The sequence below is a fragment of the Megalobrama amblycephala genome, linkage group LG16 (assembly GCF_018812025.1).
Source record: "Megalobrama amblycephala isolate DHTTF-2021 linkage group LG16, ASM1881202v1, whole genome shotgun sequence".
Lineage (NCBI taxonomy): Eukaryota > Metazoa > Chordata > Actinopteri > Cypriniformes > Xenocyprididae > Megalobrama > Megalobrama amblycephala.
The window spans coordinates 4,762,832-4,777,426 of record NC_063059.1 but is presented as its reverse complement, the minus strand read 5'-3'; positions in this window follow the sequence as shown (position 1 = coordinate 4,777,426).

Below are 14,595 nucleotides of genomic sequence, written 5' to 3'. Positions count from 1 at the left end.
TGACTCTATCAGTTCAACATGGATGGCTCACACGGATAAACGTGAAAATTACCGCCCATCTTTTACTGAAAGCATGACCTCCACGGGTACGGCGTGCTGATACATTCCAAGGGCCGAACACGTCTAAGCCAACGTTAGTAAAGGGTGGCTCCATGCTGATGCGGTCAGGTGGGAGGTCTGCCATTTTCTGTTCAGCTGTTTTACCTCTTTGTTTGCGGCAAGTGATGCACTTGTGAAGGATGCCATTGATGAGTTTTCTTGCTCCGACTATCCAGAATCCTCCAGTGCGGATTGCTCCCTCTGTGAATATTCAACCTTGATGATTTACTTTCTCGTGGTAATGATTTGTTAGGAGAGTTGCTATGTAATTATGGCCGGGAATGATGAGAGGGTGTTTCTCGCTGCTGAGGAGTGCAGACTGTTCTAGTCTGCCTCCAATTCTTAGAAGTCTGTCTTCCAGGACTGGGTTCAGCCTCTTGAGGGAGCTGAATGGCCTTTCCATTCTCCAGACAAGCAATTTCTGCTTTATAAGCCTCCCTTTGTACGCATCTGATGATGACATTTTCAGCTTGAGTTAGTAACTCGGGTGTGTATGAACTCTCGCAACGGTGCCAGCTGCGGCATGTCTTTTCATTGTTTCTGAATGACAGAGCAATGTGAACAATTGAAGCTATGGCTCTTCTTAAGGATTTCCAAGAAGAAAATCTTTCGAAGCGGTGAGAACCAAGACCGGGATTAGGGTTTAAACAGGTTGTGGCATGCGTTCGCACCTCCATGTCTCTATCTGGATCGATGAGACTATAGGGAGCTTCTTTCACTGGGGTAGACACTGAATGTTGCAGAAATGGTGGACCAGTGAGCCAGTTTGTTTCAGTTAAACGGCATACAGGTACTGGTCTAGTAGCAACATCGGCAGGGTTTTGTGAGGTTGGAATGTACCGCCACTGCTCTGGGTGAGTGAATTTCCTGATTCTTTGGACTCTGTTGCTGACATACACGTAAAATCGTCGGGTCTCATTGCAGATGTACCCCAGAACGACTTTGCTGTCTGTGTAGAATAGTAGAGTGTCAGGCTTGATGTCTAGTTCTTGGACAATTTTTTCCGCTATTTCGACTGCAAGGACGGCCGCACACAGTTCAAGTCTGGGAACTGTAAGTACTGTTTGTGGGGCTAGCTTGGCTTTTCCCATAACGAACCCGACGTGAGACATTCCACCATGATCCGTTACTTTCAAGTATGCGACTGCAGATATGGTCTGAACAGATGCATCTGAGAAGACATGAATCTCCTTTTTTACAGAGTGAAAAATGGACAACAGAGTATAAGTTCTGGGAATTTTGAGCTGCTCTAAATCTTGCAATGAGTCTTTCCAGAGGTTCCATTCTGCTTCCCTTTCAGCTGCAAGGGGTGCATCCCAGTCTGACTTCGTGTTTGAAAGGTCACGTAGTAGCAGTTTTCCTTGAATGGTGATTGGCGCAACCATACCGAGAGGGTCAAACAAGCTATTTACAGTCGCCAGGACTCCTCTGCGTGTGAATGGCTTGTCACTGAGGTTGACGTGGAATGTCAATGTATCATTCTGGAGATCCCAACTCAAGCCAAGACTGCGCTGCAAAGGAGGTGAATCAGTGTCTAGATTCAGATGCTTTAAGTCTTTAGCATAGTCGGCTGGAGAGAATGCGTGCATCACAGCGGGACTGTTGGATGCTATTTTGTGGAGTCTTAGGTTAGAGATAGCGAGCATATCTTTAGTGGCCTTAAGCAAACTGATTGCTTCGCTGATGGAAGAAAGTGACTTAAGTCCGTCGTCAACGTAAAAGTCTCTTTCTATGAAATGTCTCGCGTCTGTACCAAACTCCGCTTCACCGTACAAGGCAGCACGTCTAAGGCCATAAATGGCAACAGCTGGGGAAGGGCTATTGCCGAAGACGTGAACTTTCATGCGATATTCTTCCATGCTTTCAGACATATCATTGTTCTTGAACCACAGAAAGCGGAGGAAGTTCCTATGATCTTCTCTGACAACGAAACTGTGGAACATTTGTTCTATGTCTGCAGTGATGGCTATTGGCTCATGCCTGAATCGCAGCAGTACTCCCAGTAAACTGTTGTTAAGATCTGGGCCTGTTAGCAGCACATCATTCAAAGACACACCATGGAACTGCGCAGTCTGCAGTCAAACACTACACGAATTTGACCAGGCTTGCGTGGGTGATACACACCGAAAGAGGGTAAGTACCAGCACTCCTCCCCTGGGTTCACAGAAGGTGCTAACTCGGCATGATCGTTATCAAAGATCCTCTGCATAAACTCTACAAAGTGCTCTTTCATCTCTGGTTTCTTGCGTAGTGTGCGACAGAGAGAGTTGAAATGACTCAGAGCTTGCTCTCTGTTGTTTGGAAGGCGTTGTCTAGGAGAACGAAATGGAAGGGGCGCTACCCAGCTATTAGTGTCATCCATGAACATCTCCCTGTCCATCAACTGAATAAACTGCCTATCCTCTATTGAAGGGGCAATCTTTTCATCATCTTTTGTTCTTTCAAAGATTGAGGTGGCTAATGAGCTGGGAGCAAACTGGGGAAGGAGAGGGACTTTAACACTTGGCTGTGCAGTTAATTTCTCCTTGAGGTAGAGTTTATTGGGACATGGGCTAAAGCAGGATGGACGCCCATCTTTTAGAATGTTTGTGCGGTAAACACTCACGGTTGAGGGCTTGTGAGCAGCACCGAGACACACCTCACCAACCACAACCCAGCCTAGGTCCAGTCTTTGAGCATATGGAGCATTTTGTGGCCCATTGCATTGTTCTCTTACCTTGTGGACTTGGAGGATATCACGTCCGAGAAGGAGAAGTATTTGAGCGTCTGGATCTAGAGGAGGGATGAGATGAGCAATAGATATGAGATGTGGGTGGTGTTTTGCTGCTTCAGGAGTGGGTATTTCTGACCTGTCTTCGGGCATGTGGTTGCACTCAATGAGCGTAGGGAGTGGGACTGAAAGTCTGCCATCTAGAGGGTGTGCGACGAAGTCCATAGCTCGCCTCCCAGACATTTCTGTGACTCCGGCGCATGTGCGCAGAGTGTAGGGAAATTCTGTGCTCTTGAGATTAAAGAGGTCAAAGAACTCAGACCTGGCAAGTAAACGATTACTTTGATCATCAAGAATAGCATAGATGTTCAGTGATTTGTCTGGCTCTCCCTTGGGGTGAACTCTGATGAGACAGATTTTTGAACAGGATTGTGAACTATTAGCATCCCCACAGACCTCTGTGCATTTAGAGTTAATGGAAGGGTTTGCAATTTCTTTCTCCCTGCCATGCTCTGTATTGGGTGCCTTTAGCATCCATGGGGGTGGTCCAGGATGAAGAGCTGTGACATGTTTGTTACTGCCACACTCTGTGCACTATATGCTAACATCACAGTCTTTGGCCACATGATCATTTGAAGAACAACATCTGAAACAAATATTATGCTCCTTCAAAAACATTTTCCGTTCCTCAATGCTCTTGGCTCTGAAGGCTCTGCACCTTTTGAAGGGATGGGGTTTCCTGTGAATGGGGCATTGTCTGTTGATATCTGGCTTACTAATCAGTGAATCGGTAGAGCTGGTTATTTGTGCAATCTCAGTTTTGTGAGTAGAGATGAAGCTTTTCAGTGGTCCGCTTCTTTTTACTGAGATTTCTGGCTTTGCAGGGGCAGTCGAAGATAAGTGGAATGTGAAACTTGGGTCGTTACGCATGTAGGCTTCCCTGCATACAAACTCTGTGAAAAATGTGAATGGAGGAAATGGTACCTGGAACTGAAGCTTGTATTGAGACCCTTGGGACATCCACTTCTCTTGGAGGCTAGGAGGAAGTTTGTTGACAATAGGTGCCACGCCCCGCGCTGTGTCTAAGAAAGAGAGCCCGGGTAGGTAGCCTCCAAGCTTCGCTGACTCCACTTCTTTGAGCAGATCTGCAAGTTCTCTTAACTTTTGGGGTTCTTTGTTGTTGATTTTAGGGAAACAGTCCAGTTTATCAAAAAGCGTTTTCTCAATTATTTCCGCACTCCCAAAGCTTACTTCTAGACGGGACCATGCCATTCTACAGCCGGCTGCCGGATCGGCGACATGAACAGCTCTTACTCTTTTAACCTGTTCGGAGGACTGCGGTCCTAGCCATCTTATCAGAAGATCAAGCTCCTCACTAGGGGTGAGTGACAGTCCTTCTAGAGCATTAATAAATGACAACTTCCAGGCTAAGTAATTTTCTGGGCGATCATCAAACTTACTAAGCCCTGAGTTCACAAGCTCACGACGCACTAGGTATCTGGCTATTTCACTCATACCTGCATGGTCTGAAGAGGATGGCTGATGCGTTGCACTGCTAAGATAGGAAGTCTGAGGTTTGTTCGATTTCTCCGAAACTGGAACTTGTCCATATGCTTGATTGTGAGAGAGCGGTGTGTATGGCAGGTTAACAGGAGTGTGCTGAGGAAATGGTAGCTGTGTGCTGGGCATTTTGTGCTGACTTATTTGGTATGGTTTAGGAGTAGACATGCGGTCCAGTCTGTCAGCATCTTGTGTGACATGGCTTGTGGCAGTCGTGGTGGGCAGTGCAGGCGGTATCTTGAACTGTTCGTTATCACGGGAGTCAGGCTCTGCTTTAACGAGAGGGAGACAATGAAAACTTGATCCAGATAGACTGTCCACATAGTCCTTTGTGCGCTTTTCAACAGTCTCCTGTGGAAATGCTGTGACATCCATCACCATATTAATTTCTCCTGACTCAATCTCTGCTGCAGCCGCTTCCAGAATCTCAGCTTCTTTTGCTGCCACTGCAACCTCCCTTTTATGCTGTAGAGATAACAGTTCAGATTCCAGTTTAGCCTTTTCTAGCAGTACTTCTGTCTCTTTGGACGAATGTTGTACGTGCTCTAACTGCTTCCGCTTTAGCTCGTGCTCTGGTTGCTGCCATACTTGCAGTGGATGATCTTGAGCTCTTGGAAGAGGCAGATATCAATGACCTTGTTTCCAGTCGACTGAGTGAGACATTCGATGTGGTCTGCTGTTGCTCCTCAGCTTTCTCTTTAACATCCATCTTGAGCCAGTTGCGATGGGTGAAATAACTGGATAGCTGTTTTTCTTGTAATGTGCTGTATTCTGCCCGTCGTGATGATGCTTTTTCACTATTCTGTCCTCTGCATGCGTGTGCATTGAGCATGCATATACAGATAGCCAAACATTGTAAAGAGATGAGGAGGCTTCAATGACGACTCAGATGATTAAGTAAATTTTCCCTTTACTTGACTTTGTTGAGTGCAATCATGTTGTTTTTCTCAATCTCTGTTACATTCTTTTGTGAAACTGCAAAAAAAATACAAAATGCTTACTTTATATATAAACAAACAAAATACACAACTCGTTCTGCAATGTTTACATTAACACCGCTAAATTACAGTAGTTATATCACATGGCGATCTTTTGAATATGCGCATAATGCACGTGAAACCGTTAACATGCTTTCAATATATATAAATATTATCAAGATCCAAACACAAAGTATATAAAATAACAAATATACATGATAAACTTACAAGCAAAGCTTCTCCAGGGCATTACTCAACGAATAGAAAGAGATTAAAGGAGCACGCGATCTCTCTGCTGCGCAGAACGGGAAAAATGGCTGCTGAGCTTTGCGTGCTTGAAAGCATAACAAATAAAGTTTTATCAAACGGGAGTTTAGCTTAACCTATGACAAACAGCGCCCTCCAGAGGGGAGGAAGGAGTAATGTTAGACATGGCATAATACAAAGTATTATGTAAGGACGCTGAGGCGGCGTTAGAATCCATGTGCAATGTTTTATTACAATCCACAGCAAACAAAGCCAAATCAACAGGCAAGGACATAAACGAGAGGCAGGCAGGGGTTCAAACACAATAAGGCAGTCCAATCCAAACAACAGAACAAAGGGTAATCCGAGAAGCAGAAACAGAATCAACAGGCAATGGTCATAACAGAATGGCAAAACAATCAATGAAGGAAACGCTCGGTAAGGCAGGTAAACTGGCAATACTTTGCAGTGAAATGATGGCCTGGCCATGCTTAAATGTCTATCAAACAGGATGTAACCAGTGAAGCAGAGGGAGCGGCACACAGTCAGTACTCGGGAGAGGGCTCCCTCTGCTGGCGTGGCATTACAACGTGTGTGTAGGTAGGTATGTATGTAAATAGAATCTACCGCATATATTTATATGGTGAACATATTCCTAGTCTTTACACTGTGTCTCCTGTCTACACCTGATGCAGGAAGCACGACGTGACAAATCCCCTAAGTAAATGCCTCGTTTTATGAACAAGCAGCACTCGCAATACGTCTAATAGGAAGGACAAATAGATTTGCAACGGTCGCTTTGTCACGCCCGGTGTAGAGAGTTTCTCACTTTGTGGCACGGTAAGACACGACAATGTTAGACGGTGTTGGTATTAAAAAAAAAAAAGAATTGAAAATAACAATGAGGAATCGAAACAAGAACAGAAACAGGAATCGGAATCTATTCCAAAAAATCCGGAATCGAACAGCCCTAGTAAACGAAGCTCGGGCGCACCAGATAACACGTCAGCAGCGTCTTACGTCAACAGCGTCACTGCGGAGTCATGAACGCGGATTGACAACAGACCCGGAAGAGAAGACAATGCTGAATAAAGTCGTAGTTTTTGTTATTTTTGGACCAAAATGTATTTTCAATGCTTCAAAAACTTCTAACTAACCCAGTGATGTCACATGGACTACTTTGATGATGTTTTTATTACCTTTCTGGACATGGACAGTATATCATACCTACATTTTCAATGGAGGGACAGAAAGGTCTCGGACTAAATCTAAAATATCTTAAACTGTGTTCCGAAGATGAACGGAGGTCTTACGGGTTTGGAACGACATGAGGGTGAGTCATTAATGACATACTCTAGAAAAAAAAACATTACTGGTGTGCCTCTTGAGACAAAAAAAAGAAATGGCACTGACATTTTAAAATTTGTCAAAATTTGTGCAAATTGCTTTCAGTTAAAACAGCTCAAACATGCATTTTAGTTTAAGCATTGTCTGTGAAACCAGAGGGAGTACTGCCAACTTAGTCAAGATTATCATGGAAAAGAAATTTTGGGTCTTAGATAGGCCAAGTCAGTCTCCAGATTTAAATCCTATTGAACATGCTTTTCACCAGCTGAAGAGGAGACTAAAGGCAGAAACTCCCCAAAACAAGCAATTGTTGAAAATGGCTGTATTAAAGGCCTGGAAAAGCATTTCAAAGTGTGAAACCAAAAGTCTGGTGATGTCTATGGGTCACAGACTCGCACCTGTTATTGATTGCAAAGGATTTACAATTAAATATTAGCTTTTACACTTTTACTGTACATTTGCTTTCATTTAAACCATCCCAATACTTATACTCACATTAGGCAGAGGGATGAAAATCTGAAAGTGCTGTTCTTCTTAGCTGGTAAACCATTTTGTGTTGAAGCAGACAATAATAAAATGTGTCATTCTGTACTTCTGCCTCATATTAATTTTTTATTCATATTTATAGATTTATAGATGTCTTGACACCACAGCTAACAGAGCAATTTTGTCTTTACTGTCCCAATACTTATGGAGGGCACTGTATAAGAAGCCATTGTACTATAAAAATATCCCTATGTTTCGAAACTTCCTAGTTAGTCCAAAAACAGCTTTCATTAAAACCAAGCTGCCAAAACAACTCGTTTTGGATTTTGTCATATTATTATGTAATAGTGCGACAAAAGGAAATTAACTCCTACTTCTACATCATTGCCTTTTTAACCTAACCCACTGATCAGTGCATGTCATGTTGTAGTAAATAGGAGAGAGATGCAACCACAGGATTACTCCAGCAACAAAACTATAGAGATGCCTCTGACGATTACTTAAGCATTTAGCAGTTGTAGAAAACTCTTTGCATTGCCTTCCTTGCGATACTAACATTAAGAAAGTGTGTATGAACTTTATTTTTAACAAAGTTATAAGTTAAAAGAATGTGTCAGTAGGACACTGTTCATTTGTTCACATTATTTTACTTAGAATTTGTTTTTAAACAAGACACCTTTTGGTGCAGGCTTTTCAGAGAGACTGAAAATACAAGATGATGCAGTGATGACTAATATAGGATATAATGACTAATATAGGACAGCAATGTTGCAATACACAAGTGTGAGTAACGATGTTTTTATCATGTTTCACTATTGCTTTTCTGTTACAGATCATTTGATATGTACCGAGTATTTATACTGTAGCGGCGCAATCAATCAGTGAATAGTTGTGATTTGCTGTTATTTCTTTTGTTCAGCATTGGGGCTGAAGCAATTTATTTTTTTATTTATTTTTTTATTTTTTTATCCTCAAGTCATTCGCTGTAATCCTAAATAAAAGCTACTTGTCATCAGTAAGATATTGCAACATGTTTCTTCTTTTTAAATACAACACTTAAAATGACAATGTACGTTTTTCATTTTAATTCAATGAATAGCCTGTAAGATTGACAGTGTGATGGTACCTTCATTCATAATTCTGTTTATGTGAGAAAACCTTAAGTTATAATTTGCTGATTAAAACTGTGGTAACTCGAAATACTTAACTACTTAAACTTTATTTGCCACAACTGTAATGACTGAGGCAAATCAGACACAATTATTGGTTAGTTAACCAATAGTTTTAAGCTCACTCTGGAGTCTGTCCCCATCCCCCGGGAAGTTTTCAGTTACAAGTTTATTGCGCTGAGGAATGTGGTTGCCGCATGGAGAACAGAGTAGAGACACAGAAAATCTGCATCTTCCCTGCATTTTCCACACAGAACACAGACTCTATGGCATTAATGTATAGACAGACTGTGCTATAAATGAATCCTTCTCAGGAAATGGTATCCATTATTACTGATGTTGTATTGTACTCATTGTATTTACATGTTTGATGATTGTTAAATGTTATGACCTGCACGGTAACTTCAATCATGCCATGTTTAGTGTCTATACGTTCGTAGCGGGAAGATTTAAATGCTTGTGTATGCGGTATGTCCATACCTGTGCAACACATCAGTATTACAAGAATCTTTAATAGATCTGATTCAAGAACTCAGCTTGTTAATCTTTCTGGGTTGTAAAAGCCCTGACAGGAGGGGTGTTGCCACCCAGAATTACAACATCTTCATTGGTCCGGTCAACAACTGAGAGGTGTGACTTTGACCAGAGGTTAAAAACCAGCGAACAGTGCCACTCCCCCTCTTTTTCTCCTTGCTCCCGAACGACCGAACGGACTGTCCTTGCGGCCGGCCTAGGCGAGGCCTGCAAGGCCTGTAGGCCTCGGCCTACAAACGAGCCATGTGCTCCTCATCCAACATGGAAAAGACTGATAAAAACTCTGGACTGAATCCTCAAGACCTCTCCTCAGATTGCAGAGCCGATGCTCCTCAGCCTAAGGGCATCTTGCAAGTATCGTACATTTTAACACTAAACAGCGAGTTAGTATTAATTTGTAAGACTTACCTTGCTATTGCTGAAGAAACTGATGATTCCTTTCCAGATTGCCTTTGACATTTCATGTAGCTCTGGTAACAGCATTTCTTCCGGTTCAACACTATCATTACTCATTCTGACTTGCGTGTGTGTGTGTGTGTGTGTGTGTGTGTGTGTGTGTGTGACCCTTTATGTATGTTATGTTATGTGTTTGTTAGTTTAGTTATGTGTTTGTGAGTTAGTTAATAAAGATTGTGCACAATACACGTTTGGTTCTGACTCCGTCTGCTAATGAATTGCCTCTTAAGTGATAGATCCGGACTACGTGCTCTGAGTAGTACAGTACAATAAGAAATATTATTTTTCCATAACTTGGAAATTGACATTTCTTAGAATTAATAAACAATCAACACTGAGCGTTCACTGGACGAACAGGTTAACTGATGGTAATGTTAATTTTAATGTAGCTACGTCCAGTTAATCTGATTAACGGATTTGCATATTCATAACTCATTATGATTATTAATTATGATTAATTATGAATAATTATTAATATTTCCCCTTTGAGTTAATTTTCACTACACAACCAAGAGTTATAAAGCATATGTAATATGCATAAATATTTCAACTATTGTATGTAACAATACATTTTTCGATACATGTAAAAATCTTGATAACATTATAAGTGGACCTCATAAAACATTATAACATTAAAAGAAAAGCAGTTCCTGACCCATTGAAGCCATGGTGCTTACAACTGCTGTTAAAATGCAACGCAAACATAATATAGAAATGATGTAGTATTTTAGTATTATTTCTTGAAGTTATATATTTAATCTTGACTGGGAACATAATAGTCTACATCACTACTGTTGTCATGCTGCAACATGATGTCATGAGTGTATTTTACGTAAAATGCATAAAACGCTTCTACCACATGCACATTTACTTATATGTATGTTTGCATAGACCAGGCTGTAAATAGTTCTCAAGTAGATGTAGGCATGTGCCAGTATTGAATTTTCATTATCCTGATAACTGCTGAAGATTTTATCCTGATATATGTTATTATCACTGTATTGTATTGTATTACAAAACAGATTTAAATATAAACAAACTTTACTGCTGTTCTTAATAACATGATTTAGTTTCATTTTTAAACTTTTTAGACTTTTTAATTTCAAACTTAACAAGAAAGGTAACTTTAAAAAATGCTGAATATTTGGAAAACCGAATGAACATTTAAATACAAGCACAAATAAATGGTTAAATGGTCACTGTGTGTTAAAAAGAGCAACAATAACAATTAATAACAAGGAAACAATAAGGAGACACTCTTTCCTAAGCTGAGCCAAAGTAGGAAATTCAGTTTACTTGGTTCTATTTTTCTTGAATGGGGATAAACTCATTGGACTGGAGCTTTTAACTACAGCAGCAGAAATGCAACGACTTTACCGGTTGGTGATTGGCTCTTTTGTTTGGAAGGTAGGATATATTCCACCATACTGAGTATTGCAGGTTCTTCCATTCATGTGCATGATACATTTCACAGACAATGCTTAAGCCTAGTCCTAGACTGAAATGTATGTTTGAGCTGTTTTAACTGAAAGCAACTTGCATTGATATATCTTTAAATATGTCAGTGCCATTGTTTTGTCTCAAGATGCACACCAGTAATGTTTTTTCTAGTGATTTAAATGTCCTAATTGAACTAAGCCCTAATCCTGATTTAGGCCTAATGTTTTGTTTTATTTATTTCATTTATTTGGCACCTCTCGTGCTCCCCTTCCCACCTTTGTCTTTGTTATTGTTATTTGTTCTTCTTGTTGTAAATATTGTACAGTTTGTTTTTCTTTTCACTTGAGCACTTTGCACCATTTTGAACAATAAGTTCTGCACAATAAGCACTGAGTGAATTTTTGCACAACTTTGCCATTTCTTGTATATACACATGCACACCTTTTTAAATGTTATTTTTCCCAAACTCCCCTAGCCTAAATAATAATACTAAAACCTTAAGGGACGTAACACAGAATAAGGATCTTCTCTGTGCTTCAGGAGGAAAGAATCAAATGAAGCACAGAAGCACACCAGCCAAGGAATCTCACCTTGACAATAAAGAACAATCATGTAAGATTGTTGACTGAATTACAATTATATAAATAGGAGGAAGTTCATTATCTGACCAATCTGAAGGATTTGTGAGATAGTGTTAACTTGTAGAGCCTCTTAATGTATTATCAACACAAGGAAGACACAAGTGTAATGAAGGATTTTATTAACAAAAGGATAGACAATAGTAACTAACAACTTGTCACGTTCCCAGTCATTCCCGGACTACATTTCCCACAATCCTCCCTGGCAATCACCTGCACTCTCTCCACCAATCACCAATTGCCACATACTGCTGCAGCACATTATCTGGACTATTTAAGTCACACACTTTGCGAGGTCTTGTTTACCCTTTGTGTACAATTCTGAGCGTTACTATCTTGTCTGTCGGTCTGCCTGCCTGTTACTGATCCTGTTTGTTCCCCGTGTTACGATTCCTGCTGCCTGCCCTTTGGACCTTTTGGATTGTTTATTGTTTCCTGGTTTTGTGAGTGCTTTCTGCCTGCCCTGATTCACTGCCTGTTCCTCGGCTATGATTCTGCCTGCTCTCTGCCATACCTGTTTGACCATTGCCTGTCTTACTACGAGCTCTGTTTAATAAAAGCCAGCAGATGGCTCTTACCCTGAGTCCTGCCTCGTTACACAACAACTGAATGGATAAAGTGCAAAAAGATTGATAAGTGCAAGTGAATGAGTTGGATGTTACTGTAACAGTTACAAGTTAATCTTATTGAAAGATAAACTGTAGGTAAACCTTATTCTGAATTCAACAAATAAACCGAGAGATTATTTGTTATTAACTGATATCAGCCATGCAAAATCTAATGCAAATTATATAATCATATACTGATGATATACACTAATGCCAAGGTGTTCTGGAAAGAAGTTTGGTAAGTGATATTTACGTTCACCTGGTTGTGCTGAATCCAAAGGGTGACGTCTTCCCCTTGTTTAGCAGGGCAGCGTTGCAGTGAGAAGAAAGGAGTTGGAATACATTTCACAGCCTTGAACACGAAGTACTTGAACGTTGAACTCCTAAAGCACAGAGAAGGTTCTTTTTCTGGAACACGCCGAAGAAGAAGCCTTGAAGTTGAAGGTTTATATGTCTGTGCAGATGATCCGTGCAATCTGGAACACGCAGATAGAAGGATCTCTGATGAGAAGATTCTGAAGTCAGTGCAGATCTGGGCAGATCCCGCTCTGATGAGAGGATTTTGAAGTTGGTGCGGAAGATATTGTGAAGATGTGTCGAAGCTTGTCGTTGTTGTATCTGTTGCAGTTTTCAAACTTCCCAAATTCACTTCTTGCAGAACTTCTTTGTTTTTCTCTTTAAAGCTTCAGAGTCTTGAGAGAGCAACTTCACAACTCTGTAGAGTCGGGCTTAGCTTAGCACATCTTGGGACCGGAACCTTGAATCGGGACTGGAACAGAAACTGAAGCCTGAAACCAGAACTGCAGCAACCCAGAAACTGGAATAATTCACTTTCCAAACCAATTTCAGATTAGCCAAGGCATCGTGCTGAAAACATAAAAACCAAACAACATTGAGTTATATTGAACTTTTATCTATGCATTCATGTATACCTTAATAGGTAAGTTTGCATATTTTGTATGTACACAAACAACATTCATTAATTATATACAGTTCTGTTAATAGAAATGGAGAAGATTTGCACAATTTTGTCAACTGTGTGTCCATTTTGTGTCCTTTGTGGCTTCAAACCACATGGCAAACCTGTTTGGTGAGTGGAGTCAGCTCACATCTCAGGTCTTAAGTAAAGACCTTTCAAAATGAAAATTGCCCCATGATTTAGTCACCCTCAAGCCATCCTAGGTGTTTAGGACAAATACAATCAGAGTTATATTAATAATCACCCTGATGTTCCTAAGCTTTATAATGGCAGTACACAGAAACGACCTGTTTGAAATTCAAGAAAGTGCATCCATCAATTATAAACGTACTCCACACGGCTCTAGGGGGGTAAATAAAGGCCTTCTGAAGCAAAGTGTTTGTGTAAAAAAAAAATCCATATTTAACAAGTTATAAGTAAAATATCTAGCTTCCGCCAGACCACCTTCCCTATTCAACTTGGGAAGATAGTGTAATGGCTTGCACAGTTCAAAACACTTACGCTATGTCCTACGCCTTCCATATTCAACTTACTTTTAACAAACTTTTTCATAAGTTGAATATGGAAGGCGGTCTGGCAGAAGCTAGTTATTTTACTTTATAATGTGTTAAATATGGATATTTTTCTTACACAAATGCATCGTTTCACTTCAGAAGGGCTTTATTAAAAAAAAAAAAAAAAAAAAAAAAAATTACAAGTGCACATCAATCATTCCGGATCAAACTAGTATTTATTATTATCTCACATAAAACAAGAACACTCATACTTATTCAGTCGGGCCTGCTTCCATTTATTTGTGATCACAGGAATGCACAAAACAAGTCCATTAAGGCTTTTAATGTCACAGTTATGTTATGTTGCTTTTCCTGCCTGAGGTTAGTTATTATTACTATGGTTACTGATTTGATTTGTCATTCTGTTCAGATGTGTGTGATTAATTACCTTTGTTTGTCTCTGGTATTAAGTTCCTGTGTTTCTGTTGTCCAGTCTCGTCTATGTTTAATTGTTTTTGCTTTGCCTGTCTTCATCTTCGTTAAACTATATTGATTATTAATTAAATACTTTTAACTTTGACTTCTTTAGAAAGATTTTCTTTGAGCAATATCTTCCATCTCACTACACTCTTATCCTCTCAGCCAGAGAAACAGACGGAGCCTGTGGACAGAAAACAGAAGTGTAGGAGTCAGATGAGATAACCTGAGTATTTGACACATGCAAATGCAGAAGTCTGGTCTCAACAAAAGCACAGGAGAGAGACAGATGAAACATGAAATCAAATAAATACACAATTATAATTATACATGATTTGTCTAAGTTTGTCAAGCATTCTGGTATTTTCCATAATC